Source organism: Bufo gargarizans, chromosome 8, assembly GCF_014858855.1.
Source record: "Bufo gargarizans isolate SCDJY-AF-19 chromosome 8, ASM1485885v1, whole genome shotgun sequence".
NCBI classification, from domain to species: Eukaryota; Metazoa; Chordata; class Amphibia; order Anura; family Bufonidae; genus Bufo; species Bufo gargarizans.
The window spans coordinates 19,581,423-19,599,262 of NC_058087.1; the positions used below are offsets into that span (position 1 = coordinate 19,581,423).

The window sequence follows — 17,840 nt, forward strand, 5'->3', positions numbered from 1 at the left end:
AACACACATCTTTAGAATACAAACTAGGTTGACATAACTTTGCCATTTGTCAGTCGGTGGTTTCTACTCACATTTTCTAGTCTAATTTTAACCGTGCACTTGGCCTGGTACTGAGCATGCATTTTCTGATTCACTTGTACTTGATCCCCACAGGCTCCTGAATGATGTGTTTTATCACAAAATCGCTCAGAAGTGAATTAAAATTAATCTGGCTTTATCTGAACTCTTAGTAGCGGAGGGCGATTAATCTGTTCGCATCAAGGTTGGATAATAGATTAGGCACGCCGAGGAAAAGCTCAGAATGGAAACCCGGCAGAATCTGCGTCTTTTCTGAGATCCCAGAACTTGCAGGTAAGTTGGCTCATTCTACTTTTAACATTATTTGCCCAGTTTGCGGACGATGCCATCTGTACGACTGTGCTAGATGCCTTTTGGAGCAGATGTATTCACATTTTTTTTAATCACGTTTTATATTTTATTTTGATTCAATTCTTTTATTTATTTTGTATCATAAATTTTTATATAATTTTTGTATTATTAGTGTATCATTAATATCCCTTATTTTTTGGCAAATATGTAACTTTTTTTTTAAAAATTAAAATTTTGCTGCCTGCGGATTTATTTTGCATGCAAGAATTATTAACTCAGTGTTTTAGCGCAGATATTAAAGTAGATTACTTTATGTACGGTTCCTCAGGATGCAATTTTAAAATGATGTATTTGTATTTAAAAGTTGCATATCTAATTCTATTTTTTTCTGTCTGACCCTTCTTACTGTTGAGATAAATAGGAACCCAAAGAGGAGTAGTGTGCATGCTTAGTTGTCACTGATATCATATGGGTGTTGCTAACTCAGTGTAGGAGCGCCTTCCTTTTATGTACTCATCCGTGGAGGATTTTGATTGCTATATTAAAGGGGTTATCCGGGATAGGCGATCAGTATCAGATCTGCGGGGGTGCCACACCCTGGACCCCAGCCAATCAGCTGTTAGAAGAGGTCGGGCGCTCTGTGAGCCTCTTCCCTGTACATCGGTCACATGGCCTAGTTGCAGCTCAGTCCCATTCAAGTCAATGGGGCTGAGCTGCAATACCAAGCACTGCCACTGTACAATGTACGGCGCTGTTCTTGGCGAGCTGCTGGGAGTCTGCAGAGATCACACCAGAGCTCCGGTGAGCGCAGCGTCTCCCTGATACAGCTGATCAGCAGCGGTGCCAGGACTTGGACCACCGCCGATGTGATTAGGATAGGTCATCATTATCTTTACCCGGATAACCCCTTTAACATACATGGCTAATCAGCCCTGGGAGGAGTTTTCACAGAGTGAGGAGTAGTCCGTGGATAGTTCTAATTACCGTAGGTGACCAAATGATAGGAGACAGCTACCCATAGTCTCATAAAAGGCTGACAATAGTTGTAACTTCCAGTCTTCTATAGGAAGTTAAAGGGGTTGTCCTGCCTCAGGAAAACATGGTGGTTTACTTCTAGGAACAGCGCCACACTTGTCCATGGGCTATGTCAGGTATTGCAGCTCAGCTGCACCAAAGTGAATGGCGCTGAGCTACAATACCAAACAGAACCTGTGGACAGGTGTGGATATGGCTCTTTTTAGAAGGAAGCAGATAGATTTTAAGAGCCTGGACAACCCCTTTAAACACAATGCAAAAGTAAGAAAGCATGAATATTCAGGTAAAATTAAATGTAAAGAGGTTGTCCAGAATTTAAATATTTATGACCTGTCCTCAGGTTATTGAGGATGGGTCATCAATTTTAAAGGGGTTGTCCGGGTTCAGAGCTGAACCTGGACATAACCCATTCTTCACTCATTCAGCATGGGAGCAGGAAATGGAGCATTGGAGCTGTATCGCGCAGGGCAATGGCTTTTTCTTCACTATCACTTACGTACCCGGTCTCTGTATGGGAATGCTAGGCAGAGACTTCCGCCTAGCAGTAAGCCTGGTGAGGTCAATGGCACTAATGGGTGGCAGTGCAGTGGGTGCCTCCCCCCAGGGCCCTTTAAGAGGAAAAAGTTGTACTTGTTTTCGTGATGCCAGTTGCAGTGAAGCAACAAGGGCACAGAGCCTCTTTTTAGTGATACTGTGGATGGTACCCAGGTGTAGGAATGCCAGTGTGGTGTAGGGTGGCCTATAATGTCCCTTAAGGTGTTATGCACATGTCATGGTGCTCCTATCTGAATATGCTGGCCCTAGGCGTTGGCTCCGAAGCAATGAAAAGGGGGTTGTTGATGAAGGGGATGATGAAATAAATTGAGTCCAGACCTTGTGATGAAGTTTATAACAGCTTTACTCTGCATAAACCTTTCTCCAAACAGTTTCAGGCTTTGTCTTAGTTCCTAGCCGACTTTGGCATTAACTGTGGCAGGCAAACTCCTCTCTGTTACATCAGTTGCTTTCTGACACTGCTGTACTGACAGGATAGCTGTATAACTCTACAAGCTTCTTCTATAACTTTGTAGTCTGGTCTGTCTCTAGATTTGTCCAGGGAAAACTTTACTCCTGGCCTCAGAGGCTTCAAGCGGTGGCCTTCATGTCCAGCAGAGCTGAAGGTGCTCCAGCTGGTCTAGACAGGGCTCGTCCAACAGGGCCGTGCACCTGCTGCACACTTAACCCCTAGGAGGGGGTAAGATGAACTCACTCTCACTAGTCCCTACCCTTCCTGCAGGAAGTGGGACTCTCCCACCACACCACAGAGTTGGGGGAGGGGGTGTTAGAATGGAAGGGAAAGCTCCAATTGATGTACCTGTAGCTCTGCCATTGATGCTGCCACCTGCTGGTGAACCAGGTTTATTACACTTAAACATAACAGTTGCAAGATAGGAAATAGATATGCACATAATACGAGACCTGGAAATAAATACTTAGGATGACACTATATTAGTCCATTAAAGATAGTAGCAGGGTGCAGAAGTGGTAATGCCACTCTGGGGCGTTACAGCAGCTCTATAGACCACCCATTAGTGCCAGTGACATCACCGGGATCACTTCTAGGCGGAAGCTTCCGCCTAGCAGTGTAATAATGTAGACAAAACAACCCTTGCCCTGAGCAGGGCAAGGGGAGCATCGAAGCATTAAATGCTCCAATGCTCTACTCATACGGGCTGAATGGGTAAAGAAGAGGTTGTCCAGGTTCAGCTCTGTACGATCTGTATGATCTTTCCTCTCGGGCTCTCTCTCTCTCTCTGTAATGTACTAATATACTGTTGAAAGAAAAAGTAAGTGAACCCTTTGGATTTACCAGGATTTCTTCATAGATTTCTAATGCAATGTGGTGTGACTGAATTCACAATAATAGACTAATATATTAAGACTAAACTAATAACACACAAACAGTACCACAAGCACACGGGGTAAACATCCACAGTGCAGGGAGGAAAAGTAAGTGAACCCTTGATTTGTGGAAAAGCCAATTGTCGAACGGTATTTCAATAAAGAAAATGAGATTGAATGTGTAAGTTTTTACAGGGGCTTTACCCATTAAGTAAAGGCACACAAAGCCTGGTTACTGACAAATCTGCTGTTCTCAAGAAATATTGGTTAGTGTGAACCATGCAATTCAAAAGACGTGTTATAGAGATGCATGAAGCTGAATGCATTGCTACACACCTGGTAACTTCAAAGGGATCACTTACTTTTTCTTCCGTGTTGTATAGGATATAAAATTCTTAATGGGGGGCTTGTTGTTGTTGTTGTTGTTCTTATTACTGAAGCCTATACTCTGTCCTCAGAATTTTTTCTATGACTCAGAGATATTTCAAAGCTTCTGGCTATAACTTTTATAATGGAGGAGTACACCGTCTACAGAGCATGTTGGGACTGTTGTAGATCAGTGCCAGGGGGTGCATAATGGGTTCTTCTCTCATCACTTCTTCAGCCACAGCAGGTGTTCAGTTACTCATCATAAACACGTGGTATTACTATGTGCCTGTTCTTCCCATCAGCTCAGGAGAAGTCTTTATGCTTCAGCATGTCTACCCAGTCATCCCATGTTCTCCTTTCTTCTTGTTGACTCATGGTAACTCCTACTCCTGCACTCAACTTTCACATAAAAAGCCTTTTTAATTAAACTTGGCAGCTATATAGGCATAGGGGGTATGGTCTATATCCATGGAAAGAAGTGCATATGCAATGAGGTCAAGGAGTTCTAATTGGCATTCTTTATAGGCATAGAGATGAGTGAGTCCAGTTGTCTCCTCAGCAGGACTTCTTCACCTGCAGGCATAGCCCCTCACAGGTGAAGAAGTGTCCACCTGCCACAAGATTGATGGGGCCAACCCTGACAATTTCCTGCCCGTGGAGCTGCTCCAATTAGCACAGCAAGGGTAGAGGTTTCAAAGTGGCAACTGTGCATGACGTTGGTACTGGTTACCGGTCCGCTAACTCTCCAACCCAAAGTCCCAGAATCATTTCTCCCTTTTCCCCCAAAAAAACCTCAGACACAGAGGTGGATTTTATTCGGCCACAGCAGCAGTTTTATTATTTACATCCATAATTAATAATACCGACGAAGAAAGGTCCTCGAAGCCTCAAATAATTAAAATCCCATACGGGGAACTCCACCTTGCCTCCAGCCATTAAGCACCAGCTTGGAGGCACCAACTGATGGACACCTTAAATCCGCCACCAACCAAGGGAGTCCAGCTCCAACTGTAGGGCCCTCCCCTCCTCTGCCACCTGGCAACTTCGAGGACCTCCCACCGCCACAGCTGCCGCGACAAAAACCAATCCCAAAAGAACATCTCCCCCACTATTCTTCACCTCATACGAAACGGATCAGGAACGTAAAAGGTTGGGCAGAGGTTCGCTACTTTCTCCTATAAAATTGTGCTCTTTCTCAACCCACAGCGCCCTTTTAAAGCAGACACCCGCCCCCCATTTACTAACCCCCACCCCCCATAACAAACTGTCCAATAACTATTCCTGCTTATCTGAACCACCCCCCATCATGCCGACCTCCCCCTAAGGCTACGCCTCCAGTCCTGCCTCACGGGAGTACTGGCGCCTGCGCAGTTGCTGTTCCACAGCCGAAGCAAAGCCTGTGCCCTTGCTTTGCTAATAGAGGCAGCAGCTCAGGCAGGAAACTGAAAAAATTTAATTGTCTATCATCTGCATATTTATATGATAACTAGTGACGATCAAAGAGTTTAGGTTTGGCTTCGATATGTATCACATTAGAACTGATGCAATAATTGACGGCTACTTTCACATCTTGTCATGGATCAGCAAAAATGCTTCCATTCTGATAATACAACCGTCTGCATCTGTTTTGATCGGATCCGGTTGTATTATCTCTAAAATGACCAATACCGATCCAGGACTAAACCCATTGTAAGTCCATGGGTGCCGGATCGGTTTTCTTTTGGCCCTGTAGATCAAATTGCAGAGGGCGCGGCTGTTACAGAGAGTGCTGAGCCTCTAAGTGTAATGACAACGCCCCCGTTGCTCCTAGAGGTTCATTTGCATATATTAAAACATCATTTTTCTCAGCAATTAGGACACATATGAACACGGGACCAACACAGATGCCTTCAGCTGCCAAGCGCTAGGTCAGCCAGTGTCACAAGTACAAGTCTGCTGACAGATGCACTTTAAGTAGCTGGTTTATTCTTGCACATGTTTGCAGCCTCCTAGTTTTATGAATGTTATAATTTTAAGATGTCCTACATGGAAGGTTATGTGCAGAGCAGCCTGTGCCTCATTATCATGGAGCGTGTCAGTGTGGGAATGCCTGACGTCAGGGTGATGTGCCAGCAGGAGTCTCCTCGGACCCATGCGGTGCTGCATTCAGTGACTCATCACTACCTCATGTGGGAAAGTTTATAGCCCCATAGATCAATATTTGATGTGGCGAGGTGCTTTTTTAGAAAGCTTCTGGTGGAACACACGGATTAATCCTGGAAAACATTCTCTCTTTTCCTGCCAGGTATTTTCTGGGTTATATTTGGCAGCGAGTGTTCCTCGCTGTTGTCTGATACTCCGTGGTCTGACACATTGATGTGTCACATACATGTATAAGCTGTCATTTCATTGTTCTGGTGCGCACTCGCCTAATTAAGATAACTCAGTAATTTAACTGGAAAGCCCCAGAGACCGTGTCATGATCTCACAGTATATGATGCCAAATGACAAACTGAAAGGTCTCCTGGTAGTCCTATGGTGCCTCTTGCACTAAGTGCCCGCCTTGGGTCATCTTTTCTACCTAGATTAACATGTCATATTTCCTCTTATTAATAGTCAATGGCTTGGTAGCTTTCTTACATCTTGGTCACCAAGTTGTTTAATTTAGACGTGCCATAGTCAATGATTTTGCGTTCAATCATTTAAATTTTATTAATTTGCACATATTAAATATAAAGGAAGGCCAAGGCAAAAAAAAAAAATATATATACTTATATACATGTCATTGCTTGAGAAAAATCCCATTGAGAGGATTGAAACGTCGCATGTTTGGTGATTAAAATTTCTTTTACTTTTTCACGACTTGGATGTGCCGCGGAGTTCATTTTTTTATACCGTTTGGAGGTGGATCGCCGACTCAGCCGCTGGCACTCCGCCAGTACTATTCTGATAGTGGTGCTGCCCACATTCCTTGATTTATTATATATATATATGTAAAAAAATATATTTTCCAAATGAACTATTCATTTATAGAAGTGATATAGTCCTGGAAATTAAGAGAAAGATATGAGTAAGGGTCCATTCACACGTCCGTGTGTGCTTTGCGGATCCACAAAACACACGGACACCAGCAAGAATGCCTAATCTTGTCCGCAAAATGCGGAACGAAATTGCGGACGTGTGAATGGGGCCTTAAACATAGACGGACGGGCCTACTAGACAGACGGGCCTGCTAGACGAACAGGACCTAATAGACGGACAGACATAGTTTAGGCCAGGTTTACATGGTAATAACGGAATCCTTTAGAGGCATTCCATTTTGATCCATCATAATAGAAGTCTATAAGCAATCATAACAGATCTGCCTGTTTTCCGTTATGCGGGACGGAAAAAAGTCCTGTCGAAAAGACCCGGCCTTACAGATTCACTCGAACAGATAGAGGGTACGTGCACATATACCAGAAAGCAGACAGTTAATTAGAAGCCCTAGGTGACGGAGGGTCCCCTTAAAGCAGCTGCTGCGGTACAGTCATGGTTACATCATCCATGGATAAAGCCCTCATTTATACTCACACCTGTCGCTGGACATCTTACTTAGCACCTACACTACAAATAATACTTCAATATAGTGTTTATCAACAGTGCAAAGTGGAACCTGATACATCAACCCTCCTAGTGACTTTCTCTGAGCTGGCAGATTGATAGACGGCTCAGTCACTGGGAAGGGGAAGGAGCAAGAGGAGGCATGACTGGGAATGTTATCAGACTGGTTTCTGCATCTCTTCCCACTACAGTTCATGTGCCATGACTTTACTGAGAGAAAGTCAGAATACTGCCTATGTAGAATGGCTAATACGCAGCTATACAGTATATGCCCCTGTAAGAACAGTAAGATGCTGCATTTATTATGTTCCAATCATTTATCAAGCGGTCTATTTCTTGAAACAAAGATGATAGATAATAATACTGAAGATTAATATCGAGTCAGTTTCAAAATATACAATACTATAAAATAATATAAAGTTTAATTGAAATAAAATATGGCACAAGGTATATGTGTACAGATTACTGATATGCAAATGCACGCCCACCCTTCCTAATGAAGACTTAAGAGGATGAGAATGCTAATAGGAATTCAGAACTCGGGAGAATGGTCGGAGACAACTGGTGGGTGTACGGACATGACCGATTGTAGCTCATCTGTCTTATACATGGTGTCTCAACCGACTTGTCAAATCATTCATGAGATCTCACACTTACAACACCACTAACACATACATTTCTGGGATGAAATCAGATAAGGTTGGACCCTAGAACTAAGGCCTAGTTCACACGACCGTATGGCTTTTATTGTTTTTTGCGGTCCATTTTTCACGGATCCGTTGTTCCGTTTTTGAGTTCCGTTGTGTTTCCGTTTCCTTTCCATTTTTCCGTTCCGTTTTTCCGTATGCCATGTACAGTATACAGTAATTACATAGAAAAAATTGGGCTGGCCATAACATTTTCAATAGATGGTTCAGAAAAAATGGAACGGAAACGGAAGACATACGGATGCATTTCCGTATGTGTTCCGTTATTTTTGCGGACCCATTGACTTGAATGGAGCCACGACCGTGATTTACGGCCAAATATAGGACAAGCTCTATCTTTCAACGGAACGGAAAAACGGAAATATGGAAACGGAATGCATACGGAACACATTAATTTTTTTTTGCGGAACCATTGAAATGGTCCATACACTCGCAAAAAAAACGTTCGTGTGAACTAGGCCTAAATGAGCTGGGGTTCTTACCCTGCTTTCACACCTGAGCGTTTCTCAAACGCGCGTTTTTGACGCGCGTTTTTGACGCGCGTTTTTATGCGCGTTTTTTGTAATAGTAAACGCGCGTTTGACGCGCGTTTGTGTCATTGACTGCAGTGTGCTATGGCCACAAAGGCGCGTCAAAATGCCCCAAAGAAGCTCAAGTACTTGATTATGCGTCGGGCTTTTTACAGCGCGATCGTACGCGCTGTAAAACGCCCAGGTGAGAACCATTCCCATAGGGAAGCATTGGTTTTCATGTGTTGAGCGTTTTACAGCGCGTTTGAACGCGCTGTAAAACGCTCAGGTGTGAACTTAGGGTTAGGCCTATTGCACACGGCCGTTTTTTTTTCCCGTTTACTGGCCGTTTTTTGTGTTCCGTATACGGTCCGTATACGGAACCATTCATTTCAATGGTTCCGCAAAAAAAACTGAATGTACTCCGTATGCATTCCGTTTCCGTATTTCCGTTTTTCCGTTCCGTTTTAACATAGAACATGTCCTATTATTGCCCGCAAATCACAGTCCGTGGCTCCATTCAAGTCAATGGATCCGCAAAAAAAACGGAACACATACGGAAATGCATCCGTATGTCTTCCGTTTCCGTTCCGTTTTTTCCTGAACCATCTATTGAAAATGTTATTGCCCAGCCCAATTTTATCTATGTAATTACTGTATACTGTATATGCCATACGGAAAAACGGAACGGAAAAACGGAACGGAAACGGAAACACAACGGAAACAAAAAACGGAACAACGGATCCATGAAAAACAGACCGCAAAACACTGAAAAAGCCATACGGTCGTGTGCAATAGGCCTTAGGGTTTGAAAGCAATTCTCTCTAACTTTTCTAGTTGCATATTGTTGTAGTTGACACTTTGTTGCTCTTCTTTAGATACATAATGTCACAATAACAGTAACCTAGACAGCAATATCCTACAGACTTAATCCAGAGGAAAGCAGAACGACCCCCACGAAGTAGTCGCCGATCACCTCTTATTAGCGGAAGACCCTTCCTAACTTCAGAACAGTAATCAAAATAAATCCTTGGATCAGAGCCCCATCTCCAGTTCTCTATGATACAGATGACTTGTAATACTATGTCTTACAACGGGGGTCAGCAACCTCCAGCACTTTACAAGAAAGATATCCAGGCCAATTTTAAAGTTATTCTAGAAATGAGCCCTGGTGGCCTCCCATGCCTCGCTATTGGTGCAGTGAAGAACCCATTCAATAATGATATAGAAGCCTAGGTCTAGGCATGAAAAAGTCTTTAAGGGATCCATGTAATGTCCATAGAAATATTAGTCCATAGTGATTACGTCCCTCCTAAGCCAAACTAAATTTGATTTGGACAGCTGCTGACTATAGACCATTGTTGGACACATAGGGCCAATTTTATCATTAGCTAAAGTAAAAATAAAGGAGTGAAAAAGTCGAAAATTTTTGCGCAATTGCTAAAACTGTGCATAAATGTGCGACTTTTATTGGCTCTGTGTTATGCTCGCCAGTTTTCTGAAAGTGGGCATGTTTTCTTATGTAAATGAATCTCTAGACATATTTACTATTGCGAAAATAAAGAAAAACACAAAAAATTGCGCAATTTCACTCCAGTGAGGACCATGCTTATGTTATGCAACTTTTAAATAGAACATGCGACTTTTTCGTAAAGACGTGCGACTTTTGTAAAGCCGCTTACTGAAGGATAAACTGCTACCGTCAAACCACATTCAAAGGACCATTAATAAATCTGACTTTGCCAAAAGTGACTTTGGACATATGTAAAAGTGGAGTAAGATGTAAGTGTAATGAGGAATCTGGCCCCTAGACTTCATAGCCAGAGAACCATGGATATGCGTGGCTCTGTAGGACTGTCCGTGGACCCTACAGGGAAACTTCCCGGTGGGCCACCTGAGCCCTCCTCAAGACAGGGGGAGGGTTCAGGTAGTGACAGGTGGAGGGAATGAGGTTATTTACATGGGACTGTATGTTGATGGCGGCTGGGGAGGGGGTGATATTATTTACATGGGACTGTATATTGGAGGGGCTGAAGGAAGAGAAGTGATGTTATTTACATGAGACAAAACTTTGTTTTGTTTCACTTTAAATTTGCAGGTTAAGAGCTTGTTGTCCATTTTTGACACTAATGATCAGTCCAACATATAAATTGCCCATCAAACGATAAACAAGTTATAATAATTGATACTAATATAGAGCATGAGCTGTAGGACAAGTATTTAATAACCTGGGAGCCATGGATGTCCCCTCCGCAGCACGTAACCTCATGAACCCACAGAAATTACACATGGATTTATCTCAGCGAACAGCTGCGGCTATAAGATCTGCTCAAACTTATTTTCTTAGAATTAACTGAGCTCAGCAAGTGCTCAAAGTGGAATCAGAAGGCAAAAGTAATGACGCCCCGCCAGCTATTAATACTGCAGAGGAAAAAAAAACTAAGTAAAATTACATGAAAAAGAACAAAAAAAAAATCTTGAATTATTGTCTGTTATTGAGCTGACAGCACGAGAAGTTCGAGTTTACTTAATTCAACAGCTGACAACCAATATGGCTCCCCTTCTCGTCATCACATTTGCAAAAAATAAAGAAAAATTATTGCCACAACTTAAAGGGGCAATCCAGTTTCAGCATATACTGTATATAAGTTTCCTATATAATTTCTGCGTCAATTTTCTAACAGTTGTCTAGATCTCTGCTTGCTGTCATTTAATGAAAAACTTATTTTTTTTTTACTCCCAGGGAAACAAAGAAATCTCCTTAGGTCATGTGATAGACGCACAAATGCACGGCTGATTACAGAGGTCCGATAAGTGTATTGTATGTGTCCCGTGTACCCATCACAGGACCGAGAGAGATTTTTATTCCCTGAAATAAATCAATGCCATTTCCTACTAATTCACAGCAAGCAGAGATCTTAATCCTGAGAAATGATGCAGAACATACACTGGTGTGCTTGGTTTTAACGTAACTTTATTATTTCATGAGTTACTTACAAGTTTCTGACCACTTATAAAATGTGTTCAATGTGCTGCCCATTGTGTTGGATTGTCAATGCAATTCTCTTCTCCCACTCTTCACACACTGATAGCAGCACCGCAGGAGAAATGCTAGCACAGGCTTCCAGTATCCGTAGTTTCAGGTGCTGCACATCTCGTATCTTCACAGCAAACACATTTTATAAGTCGTCAGAAACTTGTAAATAACTTATGAAAGAATAAAGTTATGTTAAAACCAAGCACACCATTGTTTTTCTTGTGAAATTCCCAATAAGTTTGATGTGTCACATGACCCTCTTCCTATTGAAAAAACAAAAGTTGGATTCAAAATGGCCGACTTCAAAATGGCCGCCATGGTCCCCACCTATCTTGAAAAGTTTCCCCCCTCACATATACTAATGTGCCACAAACAGGAAGTTAATATCACCAACCATTCCCATTTTATTAAAGTGTATCCATATAAATGGCCCACCCTGTAGAATAAAATTTCAAGAATCAGATAAGCTCCTCCATTACTTAAAGGGAATCTGTGACTAAATACCTCTTGATAAAACCAGTTGACACTTGAGATGTGCGCTAGTCAGCTGAATCTAATGATGCTGCTCTCACCTCACTACAGTATTATCTGTAACATAGCCATGACGGATCCGTCTTGAACACCATTGAAAGTCAATAGAGGACGGATCCGTTTTCTATTGTGCCAGATTGTGTCATAGAAAACGGATCCGTATCAATTGACTTACATTGTGTGCCAGGACGGATCCGTTTGGCTCAGTTTTGTCAAGCGGACAGCAAAACTCTGCAAGTAGCGTTTTGGTGTCCGCCGCCAAAGCGTAATGAAAACGGATCGGAGGCAAACTGATGCATTCTGAGCGGATCCTCATCCATTCAGAATGCATTAGAGCAAAGCTGATCCGTTTTGGACCGCTGTGTGAGAGCCCTGAACGGATCTCACAAACGGAAAGCCAAAACGCCAGTGTGAATGTAGCCTTATATTTTGTTACTTTAAACAACAAGAGTTCTGACTGACCCTCCCCTTCCGCATTCTTCTTACCTGATTTTCTACATAATATCCCTTTATTGTCATATGTTTACTATTGAGAAGTTTAGTCATTCTAGTTAATGTTTAGAATCCATACATTTTTCACACACACATATAATTATACACAGAGACACAGAGAAGAGAGATAATCTCAACCAACTTAATCAGTATTTACAAAATACTTAGGAAAGGACACATTCTAGGGCAGGGATGGCTAACCTCCAGCTGTGGTGAAACTACAACTCCCAGCATGCTACATTCATTTCTGTGAAGTTCTGAGAACTGCCAAGCAAGTGTGCATCTTGAGAGTTGTAGTTTTACCACAGCTGCAGTGCCGGAGGTTAGCCTATGACTAGGGTTTACATTTTGGTGCCATTATTCCTTTTTATGATGCTAATGTTTTCATATGTATTATTTGAGCTATTTTATTTTGCCATTTTGCCAACCAAGGCTCTGACACTCGGCACCCTTGCCGATCGGCTGTTAGAAGAGGCCGCGGCGATCTGGTGGACGATGCGGCCTTCTGTCAGCTCACCAAGCACCACGCCGTACACTGGATTGCGGATGCGCATGGTATTGCAGCTTAGACCCATTCACTTGAATGGGGCTGATCTGTGGCTGGGTTATGTGACCTGATGTGACATCACTGGGCCTAGAAAGGGGCTGCAGCGCTTCATAGAGTGCCATGGCCGCTTTCAACAGCTGATTGGCGGGGTCAGAACCCCCCATCCTGAGAATAGATCATCAATATCAAAATCTCAAAAAACCCTTTAATCTTGAACCAGGGGGTTGCATTAAGGAACTCTGAAGTGTCTTTGAAACCCAACTTTTCCAATCTACTAGGAGCCATATGCAGTCTATAACCGAAAATAAATCAGGGGAGCCAATAATTTCATGCCATTGAGCCCTGTGTCCTTTTTCCACTTTTAACTGCATCAAATTGAAAATCTATTGAGCTATAGCTGCTTTCTTCCAGAAACAGTGCCACACCTGTCCACAGGATGTGTCTGGTATTGCAGCTGAACTCCATTGAAGTGAATGGGGCTGAGCTGCACTATAACACACAAGCTGCGGACAGGCGCGGCACCATTCCTGGAAGAAAGCAGACACATTTTACAATGTGGCAATTAATGTGTAGGATTACAAAAATTAATAAACTTTTTCTCCCTGTAAACAGCGCCGCCCTATTGATCCCAATTGGTATTGCACCCATACTTGAATGTGACGTGACTAAATGGCGCGGTGGATCCGCAGCCTATTACCTGAACGGCTGCTCGTACACACAATTATATCGCTCCCTATTTGCACAAGAAGTGACAGAGGAGTTTGTTCTATCGCTGCGCTACCTGGTGCCTCAAACATGAGCCATGACGTCTGGTCTAGTTCTTGAGGAAATTGTAAAACGACAATATCAGTGCCAAGATACGCTGTTCAAATAAAGACGTCTACAAGACCGAGGCTCGGGGTAGACAAAAACACACGAAACTATTAGCAAACGCCCACTTAGTTCCTCAGCGAAGTAGACAGTGACTCATGGCGTGAAAACTCAGATTAATCTACAAGCTGAATCGATCACCGATTACCTGAACCGAATCTCATCACGTCAGACTTAAAGGGGAACTGTGATGACCTCTGAATATAGGCCGCCCGGGTAGAAGGGTTAGAAAAGTAAACCTACTGAAAGTCTAACTTGCAAATAGTCAATTATAATCCTGGCATAGTGGTAAAGCCTTACAGGGCATCTGTCAGCAGTTTTGTACCTATGACACCGGCTGACCTGTTACATGTGTGCTTGGCAGCTGAAGACATCTGCGTTGGTCCCTAGGATATGCCACCAATAGCAAACAGTTGGGGGGTCCCCGGAGGTGGGACCAGCACCTCTTTCTAGAACAAAGCCCCCAAAAGGGAATGCGGTGCATCCACCATTCACTTCTATGGGAGTTCTGGAATTAGCCAAGCTTGCTCGCTAAACTCTTTTCGGAATTCCCATAGAAGTGAATGGAACTTTCCTTCGCTTTGCAGGCCCTGTTCTAGATACAGGTGCTTTTCCCGGAGGTGGGACCAGAACCTTTCTGACATTGGTGGCATATCCTAGTGCTATGCCATCAATGAGAACCACTTTAAAGTGGTTGTCAAGATTTTTTATTCACAGGATAGGTCATCATCAATATCCGATCGGTGGGGATCCAACTCCTAACACCCCCGCTGATCAGCTGTCTGAAGAGGCTGCGGCACTCCAGCGAGTTCTGGGGCCTCCTCACAGCTCACCAAGCACAGCGCCATCCAACATATAGTGGCTGTGCTTGGTATTGCAGCCCAGCCCACTGAGATGGGATTGAGCTGCGCATAGGCCATGTGACCGATGAATGTGATGTCATTGACCTCTTCAAACAGCTGATCGCCGGGGGTGCCAAGAGTCAGACCTCCAACAATCTGATATTGATGACTTGTCCTGGGGATAAGCATCAATATCAAAATCCTGGACAACCTCTTTAATATGTCTTTTATAGTAAATAATTGTAGTCCCCATAAAGCGGTAATGTTGGCATGTTTCCTTAGACTTCTGCATTGTTCCATTCCTCCGTTATTCCTCCTGGAAATGTAGGAATAAATTAAAAATTGTGTGTTATTTATCATTCCTTACCCTGAAATTGTCTGCTGACGATACAATACTCTGTAATGACACACCCCATTGACAAAGGGATTGCTGACACCCAGTTCTATATGTATTTTAACATTTTCAAGAGGGATGGCAGTGCCGAAAACTGATTTTCCAGAATTGATATGTTATGGGGACACATATGAAGCTCATAAAAGTACAGATCTGATAATATCATTACTCACGTGTATTTATCCCTGACAGCAGCCATGTCTGATAAGAGGGAATAATAAAGTGCATTCTACTGTGCGGGCAACTTGGGGGAAATAGACTTTACAATTAGGGACCCTTTACTCACATAAGATCCTCTACACCTCTGTGAGCAGCAGATGATCAGGACCGGTATCCAGCCTCTAGATGTGATCAATTCAATGACAGCAATCAGGTATTGTAAAACCTGAGAAAAAGTGTAGAGCAAAGGCCTCATGCACACGGCCGTTGTTTTGGTCCTTATCCAAGTCGCAGTTTTGGCGGCTCGGATGCAGACCCATTTACTTCAATAAGTTCACAAAAGATGTCCGCATCCGTTGCTCTGTTCCGTGGTCCGCCCCAAAAAATAGAACCTGTCCTATTCTTCTCCGCGTTTTGCGGACAAGAATAGGCAGTTATATTAATGGCTGTCCGTGCCGTTTTGCAAATTGAAGAACGCACACGGACGCCATCCGTGTTTTGCGGACTAAAAAACACACTACGGTCGTGTGCATGAGGTCAAAGTGTATGAAAGTTGCACTATTCTAATGAGCTTTAGGGCGTGTGTACATGGGTCCTGTATGCGGGCACACAGTCTCTAGGGCTCTGTACCATGGTGCTTTAACTACCCGCCTGCCGCTGTATGGTGCCTCTGTGACGTACAACTGTGAGACCCCTTTAAGGTTTCAAGATTTACATAAGCAATGACAGACAATCATCCATAACCGGATTTGTCACCAAGAGTCCGAGACAAATACTATCCCTAAACCCTAACAGGGATCTGCAACCTTCGACGCTCCAGCTGCTGTGAAACTACAACTCCCAGCATGTACACTTACTCGGCTGTTCTTGTAACTCCCATGGAAGTGAAAGGAGCATTTTGGGAGTTGTAGTGTTAGAACAGCTAGAGCGCCGGAGGTTGCCGATCCCTGCCCTAGACCAGAGGCAACATTTTATAAATGTGCTTCTCAATATTCTCTAGGTCCTACGTTACGGCAAGTGCTATGTCATCCAGCCGAAACACATCGCATTAGCCGCAGCACTGGCTTATCTCTGGAGACCTGTCAGTCATGCAGCGCCCGGCTCTGATGCCTGCAAAGACCGTGCTACAAAATGACAATTCTTTGATCTTTATGATAATGGAGGCTCAGGGGAAATACTTAATGGACTCCTGCTGAATAGGCATGGAATGGATGGGGGATTTATTATACACAGTATAGATGGCACGGCTGTCAAGCAAATAAGGGGCTCAAACTCGCTTGCGAGTGGCCACCCACCTGCTACTCACCTGTCACTGCATGGAAGCTTGAAAGATGTAGTTATAAAATGACAAGCCCCTTTAATAATAGGCAACAATAAATAAGATCTGGTTCCCAACATGCTGCCATTCCAGTTTTCTGTTCTCCCTCCACCATAAACCCACTAAATGGGGCTGCAAAAAATATGAAATTATTTCCATTCATAACAAAATCAGTGTCACTGTGTGAATAGGTAACAACCACCACCCTCAGTTACCTACCACATTTACACAGTATGGTACAAGATGGAGATTGATGGGGTAATGGGAAATTCAGGACCATGAATATTGCCCATACGGGGTGCAGATATTTCTGATGGCAGCCCTGATTATACAAATTGTATTATTATTCTTGTTTGTTATTATTATAATTATTACTACTTCTACTATTATTTATAAATAAATAATAAATATTTATAAATAGAATTTTAGTCTGTGGCGGACCCATGACCATGATCAAAACATGACTGCAAGTCTCCTACAAATAATGTGTAAATTCCCAGAAAACCCAACTGATCACTTGAAATTTTGGCAATGCGACTAGAAATCATCACCTGTGCGACTTAGAGGATCTGTCCCCTCTCCTGACGTGTCGGTATTAGTAACTGCTTGCATCTAATCTTACGGCTCTATGTTGTGCTGTTACTGTATTATTCCCGCTAGAAGTTATGAATGAATTACTGGCAGTTTGCAGTGAAGGTCAAGATGCCAGGGGGGTGGGGGATGTCCCTGCACAGCCTGACACTATCCAATCAGTGCTGCCAGTGTCAGACTTTGCAGGGACACCCCCCAACTAGTGATACCCATCTGGACCTTCATTGAACATTCATAACTTCTAGTCTAGCAGGAATAATAAAGGAATGGCACATCATGGAGTCATAAGAATAGATGCTCCAGAACTGTTATTGCACAGGGAATGTAGGCAGTGATTTATGATGCTGTCAGTTCCTATCGGTTCATGGGTTTATTGTACCGTACTCACATGGGTGGTGATGTGAATGCAGTAAAACAGACTTGCGATCAGCCGGTAACTGACCGCACCATAAAGCTCTGGGATGCAGTCAGAGGAGCCGCAGTCAGGCCGGGAAATTCAGCCGGAACACAGTCCATGTTTTCAGGCCCTAACACGATTGTGCGATTCAGCCCATAAAGTTTCGTAGTGTCCCTTTAAATCTCACATCAATCCAAGTTTTCCGCTTGC

At 43.3% G+C, this 17,840-nt stretch overlaps 1 protein-coding gene across 1 annotated transcript in view; it reads left to right on the forward strand.

The window, feature by feature from the left end:
* The first annotated feature begins 297 nt into the window (after window positions 1–297).
* Window positions 298–17,840, forward strand: part of ITGB6 (integrin subunit beta 6) — a 107,783-nt gene continuing 90,240 nt past the window's right edge. Inside the window, exon 1 of the mRNA XM_044304658.1 lies at window positions 298–351. The gene's annotated coding sequence lies outside the window, so the exon portion shown is untranslated. The remainder of the gene's footprint in view (window positions 352–17,840) is intronic.